This window comes from Diadema antillarum, unplaced genomic scaffold (genome assembly GCF_040938485.1).
Source record: "Diadema antillarum isolate AM-2024a unplaced genomic scaffold, OU_Dant_1.0 seq00000584_RagTag, whole genome shotgun sequence".
NCBI lineage: Eukaryota > Metazoa > Echinodermata > Echinoidea > Diadematoida > Diadematidae > Diadema > Diadema antillarum.
This window is the reverse complement of record NW_027271518.1, coordinates 71,445-89,516: the sequence shown is the minus strand read 5'-3', so window position 1 is coordinate 89,516 and position 18,072 is coordinate 71,445. Positions and strand designations below refer to the sequence as shown.

Sequence of the window (18,072 nt, the reverse complement as noted above, 5' to 3'; positions counted from 1 at the left end):
GCATGTACACACATACAAATGTACATACATTGTATGATTGTATGTACATACATACATACATACATACAATCATACATACAGCGACTGTATGTATCAGTTACCACACATTCAATGCTTCCTACTTCTTCTTTGGCACAGCGAGTTGGACCCATACACCTTCCTTGCCGCAGCAACCCATCGTTTCCAGCAACGCAACAACGGCTGCTCCTGACTTTGGCTGTGAAATGAGAGTAGACTCTTGCCATCAGACAACACGCCAGACACTCGTTGCCAGACCAATTCAAACCGGGACAACTGGGGCAGGACGGTGGTTACCTCCTTTCATGGCCAGTCTGTGGTACAACTGTCTACTTGCTGCTTTGGGACACAGCTCATTTCCTGCTTATCCCCCCTCTTTTTTTTGCCTACCAAGGCATTCTAATTGAACTCTTCTACTTAATCAGTTCCCCATTGTGGTAGCCATGTCATCAAAGTTCTCATTCAGAATGATTTCTTTTCATGGGAAAAACCCACACAAACTTTTGACATTGGGGTCATTGTTATTTCTTTGATAAAAATGTTTGTTTGCTCATATTTAACAGGTCATGTTGAGAAAGCATTTGTATGCACATACTATCCTGTTTTAATCTTTAACCACAACAAGGAAAAAGTCTGATCCTGAATCAGTGCTTGTATCACTTCTTCTACCTTAACCATTGGTCCTCTGATCTTAAACAAAAGTGCATCACAAATGATAATTTGACAGAGTTTTCAATGAAAGACAAAGATCACAGTCCATCGTCTGCATGAGTGGAATCTAACATGGACACAATGGGCGCTGTACTTGGCAGCGATGCATTAACTGTGCTATAAGGAGTGCTGCTCCAAATTAATGACATGGTAACCTTGCCAGGACAGAGGACCCACTTTCCTTGGCCCAATTACACCAAAACACCATTGTATCTTTATGTCTTTGCATGATATGATACCAGCATGAATGCAAAAACATGCAATCATTTGTTACCTTCTCATGCTCATATGGACTCATGTTATTCCTGGTCAGGGACAGTTAAACACATAAAATTCATCATTCTCAAAGAGTTATCACGTGAAAATCCCCCTTATAAAGTACATATAACCCTGTACAGTTCAATGATGTATATAGGTAATGTACTACCTCACCTCTCTTACTGGGATTCATAAAAATGTATGCATACACGGAATGTTTAGTCTCTCCCTCGCAGACACGCACAGAATTGGAGCGGAAGAGAGAGCAGCACACCTTTCATCAAAAATATGATGACAGGGCACGCAACAGGGTTGTCTGAATTAGGCATGAAGCCAGCTGAACAAACTGTGAGTTTTGGGTTGCTACTGAGCACAATCGGGAGGAAGTAGTCTGTTGGAACAGTGGTCAAGGAAGGAGAGTCAACCAGGAAGTGATTGATTCATTCATTACAACCCTGACTTTCCAGGATGATAGGATGGGGAGGATGTCACCTCCCCTATGACACGGTTCCTTCCTCTTTCCTCATCCACTTCCTCGCACCCACACACAAAAACGCACTACAATGTACCTAGACCGACCGATCCAGATGCATGAACGCCGTTTCTCCAACTTCCGAGGTGTACCGAGGGTCACACCAATTTGTTGTAACAAAAAGCATACACATAAAGACAATGCCTTTAACAGACACACAGGGACATAAACACAGAGACACACACATGCACATATGCAGAGACACACATAGAAGTACAACTTATCACTTGAACAAACACCTTTGGAATTCTTGGCAGCTACACAAATCACCACCTGTACAACAGTTCATGTGATAAGCATTCCAGGACCCTGGTGAATTAGACAAGCTATTACAATGTTGTCCTAGAATCGGCACACCGCATAAAAGCACACCCAGACCTCGAACCTGCATAGTATATATATCTCAAATCCCACCCAAGGTGCTCAGGTTTTCAGCTGGTAACTGCAGTACACTGTACACATTTTTACTGAAAAGCATTGGGAGTGAAGAGAAATAACTTAAATATTCACTGCTGAAAATGTCTACACTACAAAAGTGTATGTGGATGCAATCTGCTGCCATATTTCTCAGTTAACTGACATATTTGTGTTTATTCACATAATATTCTAATAAACAGCTAATAAACCATTTGATGTATATACAAAAGGATAAGTACTTGTACTATATCAATAACACTGCACTGGCTGGCAGTTTCCAAGCATGATTCTCCATTTGGGACACAAATGCTACATGACGCTTCACATACATTTGCCATTAACTTGGTGCAACTTCCAGTCACTGGTACATCACATCTTCACCACCATCACATCATCATCACCACCACCACAAAATGAGATGACCACAGTACACAGTTCAAGTTTGTGACTAAAAGAGCAGAAGGAGGAAATGAACATGTAATATACCAGTACAGATTGCAGCTGAAATTACCAGGGTATAGGATATCTGGGCCTATGTCTGGGGAGAAATTTGCCCCTCATCTTCAGGTATTTGAAATCAAAATGAATCTAGACACTAAAGTACCTGAGAAAAGAGCCTGCATGCACATGAAGAATAAGAAAAAAAAAAGAAGAAGTAAAGTGCGGGGGTGTAATGTTTTCAGGCCAGGTAAAGCAAAATGAGAGGTACCCTCGCCAACCATGAGAAATTTCATAGACACTCCTATCCCCCCCCCCCCCCAGTTTCCTCTGCAGAAGACTACCCTGGGGGTGGTACACAGGAGTCTATCCCTGGTATATTGCAAAAAGCTCCATGATCACAGGTACTCTGCACTGCTTCTATTCACAGCACAGGATTATTTTAGACATTATGCCTGAGTTGACAAGTGTTAGGTAGATAGCACACCTTAAAATCCTACTACTAGGGTCTGGGACTTCAGGAGCAGTCCATACACCTGTTGCACGAGGCATCATAATTTACTCTCCCATGCCAAGGAGAGAGTAAAAGGCCTGGGAGATGATGATTACAAATTCATTAAGTATGCAATTTAGTCTCAGTCTAGATAAAACATGTGTCGGTATCCATGACAACGGCAGGTGAGTCGTGCCGCAAAGTTTGCAGGTGATATGTTGGTTCATTTGCTGTTGTTTTTTTTCAAAGGTTTTGCAGGGAAGTGTGGTTAAAAAAAACAAACAACAAAAAACAAAACATTTACTATGTATGCTGATTAACCCAGTTCAGAAAGCCCCTGGTTGGCGTCTGGCTCTGAGAGGGGACACAAACAAGCAAGGGAAAGTTTGTCACTCCAAATACTTACGGTTCAGATGGAAAGGCAAAGTCTGAATCATCTGTGCTTGCACTGATGCTTCCTGCAGAGAGGGTAAAAACAAAGCATAGGGGATAGAGATACAATTTAAGAGGAAATTAATCCCCCAAAATAAATAAACTCTAAAAGAAAGAGAGAAAAAAAACCAATAATTTCCTACAGAATGTTCCAAAAAAGACACAAATCGGATACTGTAAAAGTGGATATTTTCGCGCGACTAGTTTTTCGCGCTTTGCCAAGTAGAGTTTCGCGTGTTTGTAATTCCGCGGAATCAAGACACCGAGTACAGGAACATATGGCAAGCAAAATATTCGCATGCTTTTATTTTCGCGCTAGTTTCTGGTTGCACGAAATGCGCGAAAATTCCCACTTTTACAGTAAGAAAAAAGGAAGATATTACATTTTGAAATTTCAAATTTCTTCAGAAAACATTTTCTTGACCAGTTCTTATGAATATTCAAATGAGCAAGTTGATAGTGATAGAATTCCATGACTTTCAGTCTCTATACATCTATGAACATTTGACAGTCTTTAGATGTTGTAATCAAGAGTCCTGACATATCTTTGTAGCCTTTGTTTTGTGTTGTTTTTTGACAACAAAAAAAAAGTTTAGGTTGCTGTGGTCAATAATTGATAAGAAACTACAGAGATTGTTGCACATTAAGGCCAGTGCACACTACAAAGCTTTGCCACGATTCACTGGTCACACACCCTTAGGACTGTAAGTGTGACGCAACCAGCCTCGTCAGTTTCCAGTCGTGCGACTGGGTCCCAGTGCCGGTTGTATAGACATGACAAGTCGAATTTTCATGACCGGTCATGGACTTTCAGGCAATCACGCTACAATATCTGTACTGACCCCATTACTCAACTCACCTCTCCTGTGCATCTGTAGCATACTGGGAGTACTGGGTGCAAACGCAGACTTGGGGGTGACTGCTGGAGCGGCCGGCATACTGCTGCTTCCCACGCTAAAGTACAGCCCAGACCCACTCCTGATGGGGCTCAGCATGGGTGGAGGTGTATAGGGGGGCGGGGTGTTGCTGTTGCTGTTGGTGCGGTAGAGGACCCCCAATCTCCCTCGGTGACCGCATCTGACTCTGGTAGGTGCTGGGCGTAATCCCTCCAGGGGTGACGGTGCTTGCCCATGACGGGATGAAGAGTGACGGAGGCCGGGACTTCTTCTTGGTTGGACTAGGCTGCACGGGAGGCGGGTCCCGGAAGACGTTATCTTTTGACCTGCTCTCATCCTCAATCTTCGGCAGTGACATGCTCTTTGCTGGCTGGATTTCAGGTTGCCTGGTCTGCCCCAGTTTCTCCGGAAAGTGTGAGATGTTTTCAGCCTCGAGTTTGGGAGGGCTCGGAGAGCGCATCAAGCTGGGTGAATTGGTAAGAAATTCCTCCTTTGGGGGGAAAAAAGAGGGCTGGTTGGTATGATTCAGCACAGGCTTGCTGGCTATGGGAGCTCTTGCTGGAAAGGGCAAGACAGGCTGGATTCTGTCCATGGGAAGTGGTGTGGTGTGATGCATGGGGACGTGCTGAGGTGGTTGGGATGGGGGTTGGGGAATCTGGACGGGGGGCTTCTGCATGGCCTGCGATTGCGCCAAGCCCACAGCAGCGTGGGCGAGTGTCGTCAGTTCGTCTTCGTGCAGCATGGCGACAGACAAGTTCGGTAGGAAATGTGCCGGCTTGCCGCTCGTAACTGTCTGTGGTCTCGGATGCCTGTAGTCAGTCCATGAAGGCACGTGTGAGGTAGTTGTGTTGGTGTAGACTGATGACAGGTGCATGGTTGATGGCCGGTGTTGAGGAGGGTCCCACCATTCTTACAGGCAGTCTGTGCTGGCCCATAACTTGTGATCCCGGTACATGGACAAGCTGGGGGTGCGCATTCATGTTGTTGTTTGCATTAGGTTGCACTGCAGTCCGCGGTTGGCTGTTGCTTACTGCTGGGGGCGGTGTGTGCTTCTCAGCCGGCTTTGGAGCGGACACCACATCCCCGCGGGTATTGTTATAGCCGCCATGTAACCTCATGTGTCCATTTAATGCTGGCATACTTTTGAAAGTTCTCTTGCACACTGAACATTCCACAGTTATTCTCTCCTTCTCGTGCCTGGGGGAAAAAAATGACAAGCGAGGAAGAAATGAGACTGGTGGAAATATGCAAATATACAAGCATGTGACAGGTAGAGGGATGTGTATTACAAGAGCACACAATTAGTGGACAGAATGTATATAGCAGAATGATTGTCACTTGTACATGATGCAAATACATGAATAATACTGTAGCTTCTACATGACCATAGCCTCTAGCAACAATGAATGATACATTATACCTTGCTGCATATATTGTGTGAGAGTTTCCCCAGGGCATGTAACCTCTGGTGGGGCCTTGGTGAACGGACCCAATGACAAAGTGAATTCACCTAGTACGATTGTCTATGGTGCATGCCAATTGTCTAAGGCATATGTTCATTCCACACCACAAAGTAATGTATCAACACTGCTTCAATCAAGCAAGACAATAAAGGCTGTGCAGTTATCGTTCATCTGTGAAACAACAGGTTTATGGTTCCCTTCACAAGGACAGCTCTACGATTCCTGATTTTAGAAAAATGGTTGACAGAGTATGCATTTGTGACAGAGCACACATGAAACAGGATTTGTACCACATAAAATACCACTGAGAACACTATGCTAGTACTGTGTTTCATCACGTTCTGGTGCTTTTATAAGGCTTCTCCACACATAATTTGCCGCATACACAAACAAAAACTGTATCGAGGTACAAGTATTCCATATTCAGCCAGCTCATGTCACTCAAAGTTGACTTCAATAATTTGTGTACAGGGTAGTGTGAAGGCTGCCATAGGAAAATTTGGCAGGTTCCGTCATGAGCAATACCTATAAAAAGAAAACTCTTAAAAAGCATGGTCACTGCAGTCACATGGCAGATCAGAACTAAAGGATAAAGAACATGAAGGCATAGTTGTAATCCTCAATATTTGGGTAAGAGTTTTATGAAAAGATCAGCAGCATACCCCCCAAATTTGAATATCATTTGCAAAATGTCCTTCCAAATTGTGATCGAATTAGCAGGGCCAAGAACATGAACGTTACGTGGAGTACCTGACTGGTCAACATTTCAAAGAATATGTTCTGAAAGCATCATATTTTCAATATCAGTCAAGATGGCAGTAGATACAAAATAGTAATTTCAATGTTGTATAAAAATGCCTTTGACTGGAGTCAGAATTCAAGCCAAACAAAAACATAAATGAATACATGCTGGACATCGTTTGCAGACTGGAATACGGTGACAACAAAAATGTGTATCACTCATTTCCTCTCTCTACGACAGACGTATTAGGAAATGATAAAGATGTATCTCGCACTATGATCATTAAGATTGTTACATAAGTCACAGCACTTACGGTCTGGCAATTTTGTTTGAAGAACCCAAGCTCTTGGAGCTCATACTGAGTTCACTGACACCCTGGTTATGGTAGCGAGCTGCACTCCCAGACTGGTTGGGCAGCATGCCATTCCCGCTGAGTCCCATCCCGGATGAAAGGCTCAAGCCCTGTACTCTGGGATTCGGCACTTGGATGGAGAGCTCCCGTGGTCCTCCAGGGAGGGCTGTTGTCATGCTGCCGCCGCTGCCACTCAGAATGGACTGCGCCACGCTGCTGGGCAGGTTGCCGCCAAACATTTGGGAGGCGTAGGTGTCGAGGCGGTAGATGGGCGGCATGTCCTGCGAGTTGATGGGGAGCTGGCCCTGCACGGGCGACTGGTCCTGGTTGCTCTGCACCCTCTGAGCAGCGAGCGCCAATGACTGGAGCGCCGCACTGGAACTGGACCCCTGGCTATCGGTGCTCGTGTCCTGGCTCGAGCCAGACTGGTTCAAGTCCTGGGGGTTGCCCAGTCCCAGGGCAAAGTCGGCACCCGGCGAGCCGCGCATCAGGGCCTGGTTCTGCCGACTGGCCTGGACTGCGGCAGCTTCCGCCGCCATGAGATCGGGGTCCTTTTCGTCCCCGGTGTAGTTCATGTTGTCCTCCATCACGAGACCGGGGTGCTGCGACTCGAAATGCCTCCTCAGGGAGCGGATGTCACAGTAAGACTTGCCACAGTTGTCCACAGCACATTCATATGGCTTCTTGCTGCGATGGGTCAACATATGACCAGTTCTAGCATAGAAAACAAAAGAGAGGGGAGCCACAGAGGATTATACATCTAAGAAGCACAACTTCGTTCTACAAAAATGTTCCAGGGAACTAAATGGGAAGAAAGACCTACGTCCAATATCTATGACCAGCATGGTTACAGTGGTATGAAAATCTTTAGTACCCTTAAAATGATGATATTCAGCATCCTGATTTAAAAGTATGTCACATCCAAGAGTTTTTTCAGATACCACAGAATAATGCTGATATTAGGATGACTAGGAAACTATCCAAACACAGAATTCCCAAACTGTCTGACTGAAAAGAAGGCATGATTTCGGCTCAAAAGTAGTGGAAAAAAACCCAGTTTTCTTAGGAGTGTGTAGTAAAATTATCAAGAAAAACAAGAAATTCGATTGAAACAAGAGCTGAGAATGGTAAAAATTAAGATTTTTTCCTCCAAATTCAATGTGACCTGGATGTCTGCAAATATGTACCTATTGAAAGCAAAGCTTGCCATGTCTTATTCTATTCATTCTCAGGAGGGGGAAGAAAAGTGGTATTCATAGACAGATATTTCTTGGCTGAATCACTGGAAGAAAAGCTGAGATTTCATGCAATTTATCACGAGTGGTTACTTGTATTATTAGTGACTCTTCAGACAAACCTCTGATAAAATTCGCCCAAGATTTAACAATTTTTGTTGGCAGTGATTTCTTGATAATCGGGTCTCCAAATGATTCATCTGAATTCACAGGAAACTACAGCTCGACTGACACACTCAGACATGCTCAGACAAGTAGCACTAACTACATGACAAGATATTATAGGATATTCCGTATGATATATTTACAGATATTTCATAATCAACTTCAGAGAGAGAGAAAAAAATAGTATGAAAACACAACAAAACACTGCATGACATAACAGACGGTAGCTGCATGTATGTAGCACCATACAAGAGTGCATACATCTGAACACTTGGGGCAGTACACCGTGTGGAGGGGATGAGGCTTCTTTCCACTCCAGACAAGTGAACTTCAAAAAGCAGGTACGGCACATTCCGTACGTACGATCGCTTTCAGAGCGTGGAACCATCCAGGCAGGAACCTGGGAATGCAGCCCTGCATGAATTATGCAGTCTGAGCAACTTGCCCAGGGTCAGGGCCAGGTGAACGACACTTCTCACAAAGAAAGAAAGAAAAAAAAAAAGATGGAGGGGGAGGGGATTTCACACTACCCATACCCAATACACCATTTAAGAAAAATAGTCTCATAGGAGAGATAAGGTAGATATGCATTCCATGTAGAGCTTGTTACACTTTTTTCCCCCCATGAACAGGCATCAATGTAGCAGACAGCAATATAGGAACAGAAGTCAACTGGAGGTCACGATCAAATTCAGCTTGGGTAAAGTAGAAGCCAGGAAAGCATACAGTAATCCTGGCTGGGATTCTCTGATCTCTGAAATACTATGTCTTGAACAAACAAACGTTGTTGGGAAAATTGAGTCGCACAAATCTTCTCCCTTTTCACCGCAGAGTCTACATGGACAGAGGCAAATGTTTATTTTAATCTTAAAATAGGAATGCAGGATGAGATATCATATGACGGTGTGAAACTCAGATCACATAGTGGGAACTCTTCAAATGAAAATTCCCTTTCAGAGTTTGTAACATGTCTACGTTGCAAGAGTAATACTTTCAGAACTCCAAGTGAATCATAAAAATGAATGAAACCCCAAAACAAAACACACACACACACACACACACACCCACACCCCTGGCCTTTTCCAAAACCCAACTTGCACATTGGTATCAGTGCAAGCAATGTTACCTATTACCTCAGCGTCTCCCTAAATGAATGGGGTCTACTCTGCATTATCTGAATACACATCCACATATGCTATCTCTGCTAGTCACGGTCGGTGCAGCACCATGGGACAGACAGGAGGTGAAGCTGATTTCAGCTGGGAGGTCTGCAGCCAGAAGTGCAGGTGACCCTACATACCTCCCGCACAATCTTCCCCGTCACTAACAAAACAGTTATGAGAATCGCAATCCTTCTCACAGACATGCAATACATTAAACAAAGGCTTTGCACATATCTTAAATGTTGTACACTGTACATTGTATGTGATGGAACACATTTCAGGGTCTATTACTCTCCAACTAAAATGCATCTCCAGAGACAATACACTTGCAATTGTCAAAATGTTGACCAAAGTCACCTTCATACTTCCATTTGCAATTACAATACTTATTCCCTAGATTCTTCCTATGAAAGAGAGAGATGTTTCCTTAAGAAATCAGCTCTGCATAATCTCATCCCATTCTTCCGAGGTCCAACCAGGGAGGTGGGGTTGTCCTTGCCACCTTCCTCGTCCAACTATGGAAAATGTTAAGGGAAGGAGCTACAAAGAGTTATTGTTTACACACAATGGACTACAGCCTCTGCGGGGGCCACAGGCAGGCAGCAACCCCGGCCCATGCCAAGCTTCACATGGGGTAACGAGAACGCCACAACATTGGCAACTTTTGAGGAGTACATAAATATCCCCCCCCCCCCCCAACCATTTGCCTATGTTGATTTGAGGTTTATACTGGTACGATGTACTGGTATTGGAAACGAAACATGTATGGGTTGATTTGGAAGAGCTATGGTATGCAACAAGAGGATTCCTGAGTGAATGAGGCCCAAAGGTTTTTCCCAGGGTCCAAACTAGGTGCTGCCCGAGGGCAGCCAGCCATCCAGCAAGCTGTGCACACCAACTCTACATTTTGTCATACTTTGCACAATTAGCCTTCTTCGAGTGTATGCTTATGTAATAAGTGCAAATGGCATAATAGGTATATGTGTGTGGGAAATAATACATCTGTTTACGAGTGTACTCGGGGGGGGGGGGGGAATGAATTGTTCTGATGGTACATGTACTTTCTATCTTTGCAAAAAATGTTCATATCAGTGATGTGACTGACATGAAAAAAGCCTTCAAGAGACTCAATCTTTCTATACTTTTAAAATCAAAACAAACATTCAACTGCACATAGCTGTCAACCCTGACCAGTACATATACACACTTTCAAACCTACATGTACCTCCACTGCAGGCCCTATATTTATAATCTCTTACAAAAGTAACAAAAAGTGAGCAATATAAACAAACAGAAGACATCGAAGGTAAAAAGACTAAGCCAAAATGAAATGATTGACCATGAGAAATGTACTGAACACAGGCCACAGGCCCATACGTGGATCAGCCAATGAAATAACCTCCCCAACCTCCCACTAAAAGACCAGCAAGGTGCCTGCATCTGAGTGACATCACAATGGACAGGACTGGTGAACTTGGGAGCAGCCTAGACAAGGTGGCTCAGTTCTTGCCAGACCTCAGCTACAGTCTCTACTAACCAGCCGAACCAAATAAACACATCAGAGTATGGGGGAAGGTCAGAGTCTAGACAACGGGTACAAAATGTGACTGCAATCCTCCGAACTGCACTGTACACATCCTCTATCATTGAAGCTCAATGATTCCTCAATAATGTCTATAGATATGATCATCCCTTTCCAAAAAAAAAAAAAAAAAAAAGATGTACCTTTTCGTTCAAATAACAATTAAAAAACATTCTACATACTTTTCTCCTGAAGTCCTGATAACCTCTGATAAGTAATCACTGCTAACCAATGTATCAATTTTTCTATCAACGGAATTCAGAAATGTAAATGCCGTAACAAAGTCGGTATAATTAGTAAACAGACGTAAACTGCTTCTTTGAAAATGGCAACGCTTTATCCTTGATGCTCAAATCAGTAGCATGCATCTGGTGCTCATAACATTTTCACAATGTAGGCCTACACAATGTTGCAGATTCAATATCATACATTATATCAGATCTAAAAATACCATGAAAGCTTACACGAGATAAAACTCCTTTAGACCCTGAAGGAATGCCCTACTTACTGTGTATACTATAATGAACTAGTACAGTATTCCCTGACCTCAGACTTGTTGTTTACAAGACACTTGCAATTGAGTAGTTGAATTCATGATTGAGAATCACATTGACAGAATATAAAGATTGCAGTACTCCTCTTCGAGAGAGAGTTAAAGATCTTTAATCTTGCACATGATATGATATGGTGCATGCCAATTGTTTGCTAATTTGTTACTTTTTGAATACCAGTTGATAAAAAACTTTGCCATTTAAGTAGTAAAAACACAGCGAATTACACTGCATATGTAACAGTACATGCCTACAATAACCTGCATCTACGGTATGCTCACAGCCATGTTTCAATAGGGAATTGTAAAGAAGTTATGACAGTATGATCCTGATGTTTGACATGTTTTTCTCTCAGATGATGCAAAAGATATGATGCATCACGCATTACCCCGGGGTACCACGTTGTGTAGCGCCACCTCACGTCCACTCGAGGACAGTGGCAGAGAAATGCATGCACTGTGTGTGCATCTACAGTCATTCCCATGCTACTGCATGTGATACAGCATGCATGGTATGCTGTGCTAGCAATATAGCGCGTGCTTCAGTGCAGTGCAGTGCAGTGCAGTGCAGTGGCTAGCGCGCGCTAGCTCCAGCACCAAAATAATTTCCCACTTTTTTGCCACCCAGGGTACAACCTTTGAAAAAAAAAAAAATTCAACAAAATGGCTGATTTTTATTTGGTACCCCTGGATAACATTTATGTCATTATATGACAAAGGAATACATTAATGAATATATACAAAGTTCTTACAACATACTTTTGAGGACTTTATGACAACCTCGACTTTTGATTTTGAAGTGAGGATGTTTAGGATCTTTGGAATATTTTCATGTTTGGCTACCACATCATCATGCACAATTCAATCCCACACTCTATCAGCACATCCCAATGGATACGATTAGAGGGAATACTCCATATCGACCATACAAAGCCATCACAAGTTTTACCTAGCGAGACATGTCTTCTATCAGTAATCTAAAAGTTCGTTGAACTTAGCAACTCATGGGAGGGTTGAGCTGAATGATAAGCACTGTTTATAAACACATGTGGCGTTCAACAAGGGGAAAGACACCCCACCCCACCCCCATAAAAAAGTACAAATTATTCACACAGCCATTAGGGAGATATCATAGCTTGTTATCAAGGTGAAATTGAGGTCTTGATTCTAAATAAGGAACTAGCAGCAAGGACAGAGTACAGAAGGGGAAAGAGAGAAAAAGAGAGTGGTAAAATAGAGAATGACAAAGAGTGAGAGAATAAATTCTTCAATTTTAGGCATGAAATCCATGCTGACTGCCAGTATAGTGTGGTGTACAGAACAAGTCACCATATGGCTAGATACTGAAATTGGAATAAACATGTTACATGTATCTATATTTTGTCCATTCTCCCATTCTTGTTCTGGGATTATTTCCATGACAGGTTGTACAGACTAACACGTAGGCCCTACTCTTATTCTGCATCACCACTGCTGTTGTGACAACCTGTATTCAAAACTTTGCAGGTAGATAACTTCTCCTGTCCTGTGACTATCAGTAGACACAATGCCCCATTACCATGACGTGTTGCTGCGTGACATCAATACTGCCAAATATCCCCAAAAAGCACTAAAATGGCAACGACTTACAGCAGTGGACATGATGAGAATGCAAGCAGCTAGATGATACGATACCGAGATCAACAAAGCCACCCCTGCACATGCTCATCATATGCAAGTATGGCCTCGTGCAAGAACTACACAAACTGTATGCATGCTGTAAGACGATACTCTGCCCGGTTATTGGCTCCTGAAACAACTCATCTCAAACACAAGGGAAGAGCTACTTATAAAGCATACCACACCTTCTCCCCTAAAATAAAAAAAGGAAAAGAATAACAAAAATGAATGTACAAAAAAAAAATAATGCCCAAACTTATTTGCACTGCAAAAGCAAAGTGACCAGTATTACTCAATTGAGGACTCTATGGAACAGTGTAGATGTTAACCACAAGGTTGTGAGAAAGGTGTGTACAAATAACAGAAGTACATATATTCTGGAGGAAACAGGGTGAGCAGTGCAATCATATCAATATTTTTTTTAGTGGAAAATTTGAGCAAAGAAAATGGGATTCTTTTTTTTTTTTTGAACTGAAACTATCTTCTAACAAACTAGAATCACTCTGAGAAACTGCTACTAGGTCCTGTGAAAGGAGATAATGACTTACCATGTAATGTAATGAACAGATATATTTGATTTGTCCGCATGCATTTTGATCTGGTTTTGCTTCTAAATTAAAACCTCCAGCAATTTATAACGCAAGTAGCCTACCAGGGCCCCGTTGCTAGAAACTTTGCGTTTAAACGCAACTTGCAACTGATTGTCACTGGCCAATCAAGATCATTGTTGCATGCATGTTTTCTTAATAAGGCAGACCCTGAGCCAATCAGAATGGTCGTTTCAAAATAAGCAATTATTTGCAATTGATTGCAACTTTCTTGCAACGGGGCCCAGGCACATGTTACGTCTGTACTATATGTGCAAACATGTCTACATATTTGTAATACAATACAGGCTTCCATTTTTAATAGCTTCATATGTCTTAGTTACAGGCATACATACAACGAGTATGGCAACAAGCTCGAGTACATGTATTTCATCATCTTCGATTTAGATTCAAGAAACAACACAAAACTACGACAGCATCAATATTCAGCAATGAGATGACTTTTCAACGGACTATCAATTACCCTTTGAAAGACCACCACTTAAAGATGCTAGCTACACACTTAATAACTGCACGAGTGACCATGTTGTAACTTGGAAGATGGAACTGCTGACTTTTACGTCAATGCAGCGATGCAATGTATACATGAAACACCACATTTATTAAGAAGTTGCTGAGAGCAGTGTACATTTGCACTACCCTTGAATATTGATCTACACAAACGCCTGTGGCTGTGAAATATAAAAGCGCAGAAGACGTGTGCTCACTAATAATTGATGATGGGACAATACGAAAGAGTAAATGAACAGACCTTGATGTATAGTACAGAACATATTTTACATCTATCTCTTCTAAATGCAGCTGTATATTGTACACTAAACATGTATATTGGTGTGTTCATTGGTATATGATTATGGTGGGATACGGTTCACGGCGACACGGGGCATTAATTGTACGCTCACTGTCTCTGCAATCCCTTGAGACAAGCAACCTATACAGCGCATATTTGCCATGCTAATGTCACGGCACCAGCGCATACTGAATGAACTGGCCCAAAAGGACGTGTACAGAGAGCACACAAATTTTAATCATTGCCCGGATCCATGTTACAGAATGATCTCACACACAGTCTAACCTGTACGGAAAGGTCAACCAAGAGAAACAATAAACACAGTCTATGTATGTATCTGAGTGTATAACAGTCAGACTGGCTAAACCACTGGATTACAAACAAATATAACATGCAAATACGAAGACTACTGTATTTATATGGTCACAGACATTGTTCAAAATTGTTGTGGTTTAATCTTTAAAACAAAATGTCAAACTCTGTGGTATAGAGTGATATTTGAATGAGGAAATAAGCATGTAAATAGACGAATGTTTCAAAAATTATGTTTCTGCTATGAAGATATCTCCATCCAAATTACCATGCTAATAATCTGCTCATAAAATAGTTTGCTTTTGCACAACTGTGGGCTTTTTAGTATTTAAGATCATCAGGAACGCACTCTCTGCACTGCAATCTCATATTACGGCTCATTTTTCTTTTTCTCACCATGGTAATTAACAACATGCAATAACATAAGGCATATTTATCACTCTTGACCGAAGATACTGGTTTCACGTCTTTATTGCCCATCAGATTTTGTTGTGTGCGTTTCAAAAGCTTCTGCAAGAACAGAAACACCATTACATCAGTTGGCATGTACAAGTATAATGGTACTTGCAGTACATCTGGGCTATTCAGGACATGTGAATTCATTCAACAGGAACACATGCATGTTGTCCCTGTTGTATCCCACAAATAGGACACCCGTTCGTAAACACACGAGTTGCAGCAGCCTACCCAGAAATGTGGGGTAAATTCAGGCCAGGTCAGGCGGGCAAGTCCCAAGTACAGCGGTAGTCTCCCGTTCCAAGCCCCATGACCTCATACCATCTCCCCCTAACGCCTTACTCATTGTGCCAGCTTACGTTTGACGTCATTGTGACCTCATCATTGCACCACGCAGCGTCCGCTGAGCCAGCATGGCTTGTGCAGTTGTAGACTTTCCTCCTTTCCTACAGGCAATTATCATATTAGCATCTATCTCACTGATCTCCTGGCCTCCCCACCCCCACATCCCCACCCCCACCCCCAATAATTGGTGTAGTACAACTCTTTTTTTAGGGATACAAGAATAACTTATATACATCAACTATCCAAGTCATGTCGAAAGAAGACATGATCAGAGTGAAAACAAAGGACATTGAAAAACAGTGCAATAACAGTAAGGTCAGCAATCTCTTCTTTCTGTCACTCTCCCCCACAACCCCCCCCCCCCCATATCTCAATATGAAAAGTGACCTCAGAAAATTGGTGCGCAACCTCGCCAAAAGCCGTCACTTCCTATTCTTGGAAACCAGCACCGCCCACGCTCAGCGAGCAGGCCACCATGCTGCCTGTTCACCGCATACATTACCATGATCCCTGGAGCAAACCGTTGGCTCCTTTCTGGCTTTGTAGTACATGAAACCTCGTTTCATGCCATGTCTGGGGTTTTAAAATGTGAAGCTACAGACTTGATGCCCTAATACAAGTCAAACATTTTATGTCTATCCAGCCATGTCTAGATAAAACATTCTTATATTGGCAGTAGCACATTTCTGTAGACTACTACAAACTGACACTATTTCTACAGCTATTGATGGAATAATCACTTACATTAGTAAAGCTGTAATCAAATTCCAATACTGAATCAATATTAAAACACTTATGATTTCATGTGTTTACACCACATGCACAGATTTGCATTGAGACTTTTTTGTTCTTACAAGAGCACAAACCAAGTTTTGTTGATTATTGTACGAGTGGTACATGTATTGTGAATAACCAGTTTTCCTTAATCTCTTCCTGTGAAAATATGGTCGAAATTAGTCAAATTGTTCTATTAGCATGCTATGCTAACTTTTTACAGAAAAAAAAAAATAAAGACAGCCTACATCAGAACTTTGGGGAACATTTTAAGCTCTGTGTCTTGATTAAGATATTGCTGAAGCCCGATGCAAGATGACCTAAAACAAAATCTGTCATCTCATTCAATTCTGTGGGGTGTTTGGCCTCTACTCACTATGTAAGCACCCTTTTCGGGTGAAAATTACTTTGCAAAATAGAGAAATGCCGTTACTTTCAGTTTCAGCTTATGGCTAGGGATTGCACTGAATACTGCAATATCTCGTGGGGGGGGGGGGGGGTAGGGAGGAGGGGCCCTGACATTACGATGTTTACTGGAACTTATGATTCATATGCATGACATCACAAAGTTGGTGAAGAATGATTCCGGCCGGCAGAAAATGAAAGAGACAGGAGTTTCGGAGCTAGAGGTGGTCTGGCTGCTGAGGAAATGAGCTAGTCACTATCAACCTGTTTACATTATACTACCCTGGCCTTGCCTTCCTTCCAAAAAAGCTGCCCACACAATACCTGTGTATTAGTAACCGCAATCTGGATGTCTGTGTCCGTGATGAACCAGCTTCTCCAGTGCGTGAAGCAAAACTCAATGGCTTTCTTTGGACTGGATCTATGCCCAGACAGACAAGTCTATGTCCAAGGCCATACCACACACACACACACACTCAGGTGACACTGACATAGATATTATCATCTGAACCAGATTCACCAACTTATTAACACTTCCTATGCACCTTCTGAGGGTTAGTCCTCAATACTTCATATTTTGAAGTGCATTTCACAAAGAGGCATGACTGGTCTACAAGTTTGTTCATTGCAAGGGCCTTTATCTATAAATTCATTCGTCCCATAGATGGGATGGCATCAACTGAAAGACAATGACAATGCAACACCAATCTTTTTTTTTTTCAATGATTGCGGACAATCGGCATGGAAGAATTAGGACATTCTATCTATGCAATGAATAACCTATTTGTTCACTTTTTGATTGTGTCAACCCCTGTCTGGCTTGCAACTGAAATGTGAAAGGCATGAGGAAATGAGGTTAAAAGCAGCCCATATTATCATAGCTTATCATTTATACACAAACTCTGCCCAATATTCAAGCTATCTTGAAATGAATAGTGTACTCAAACCGAAAAGTGAAAATGTCATGGCAATAATGGGGATTTTCAATGAGATTTTAAAGTGCTACAATTATATGAATATCTAAAAGAAATTTTAGAATATCATTTGGATATATGCATACCTTTGCTTATAACATGTTAAAAAAAGGGGGGGGGGGGAGGGAAACAGCAACTGCTTGTGGATTCAATCCTTTTCACGAGAACCATCCACAGATGCCCCTGCAACAGTGCAAGTATATGTTTGTGCTTGTGTGTATATCTGGATAAAAATGTGTGCAGACATGATCTTTCCAATGTTATCCTACCCTTCATATTAATCTCTGAACACATGATCAATG

At 42.2% G+C, this 18,072-nt stretch overlaps 1 pseudogene; it reads right to left on the bottom strand.

Annotated features, from left to right (window-relative positions):
- Positions 1-18,072, bottom strand: part of LOC139735531 (uncharacterized) — a 100,961-nt pseudogene that overhangs the window by 18,331 nt on the left and 64,558 nt on the right.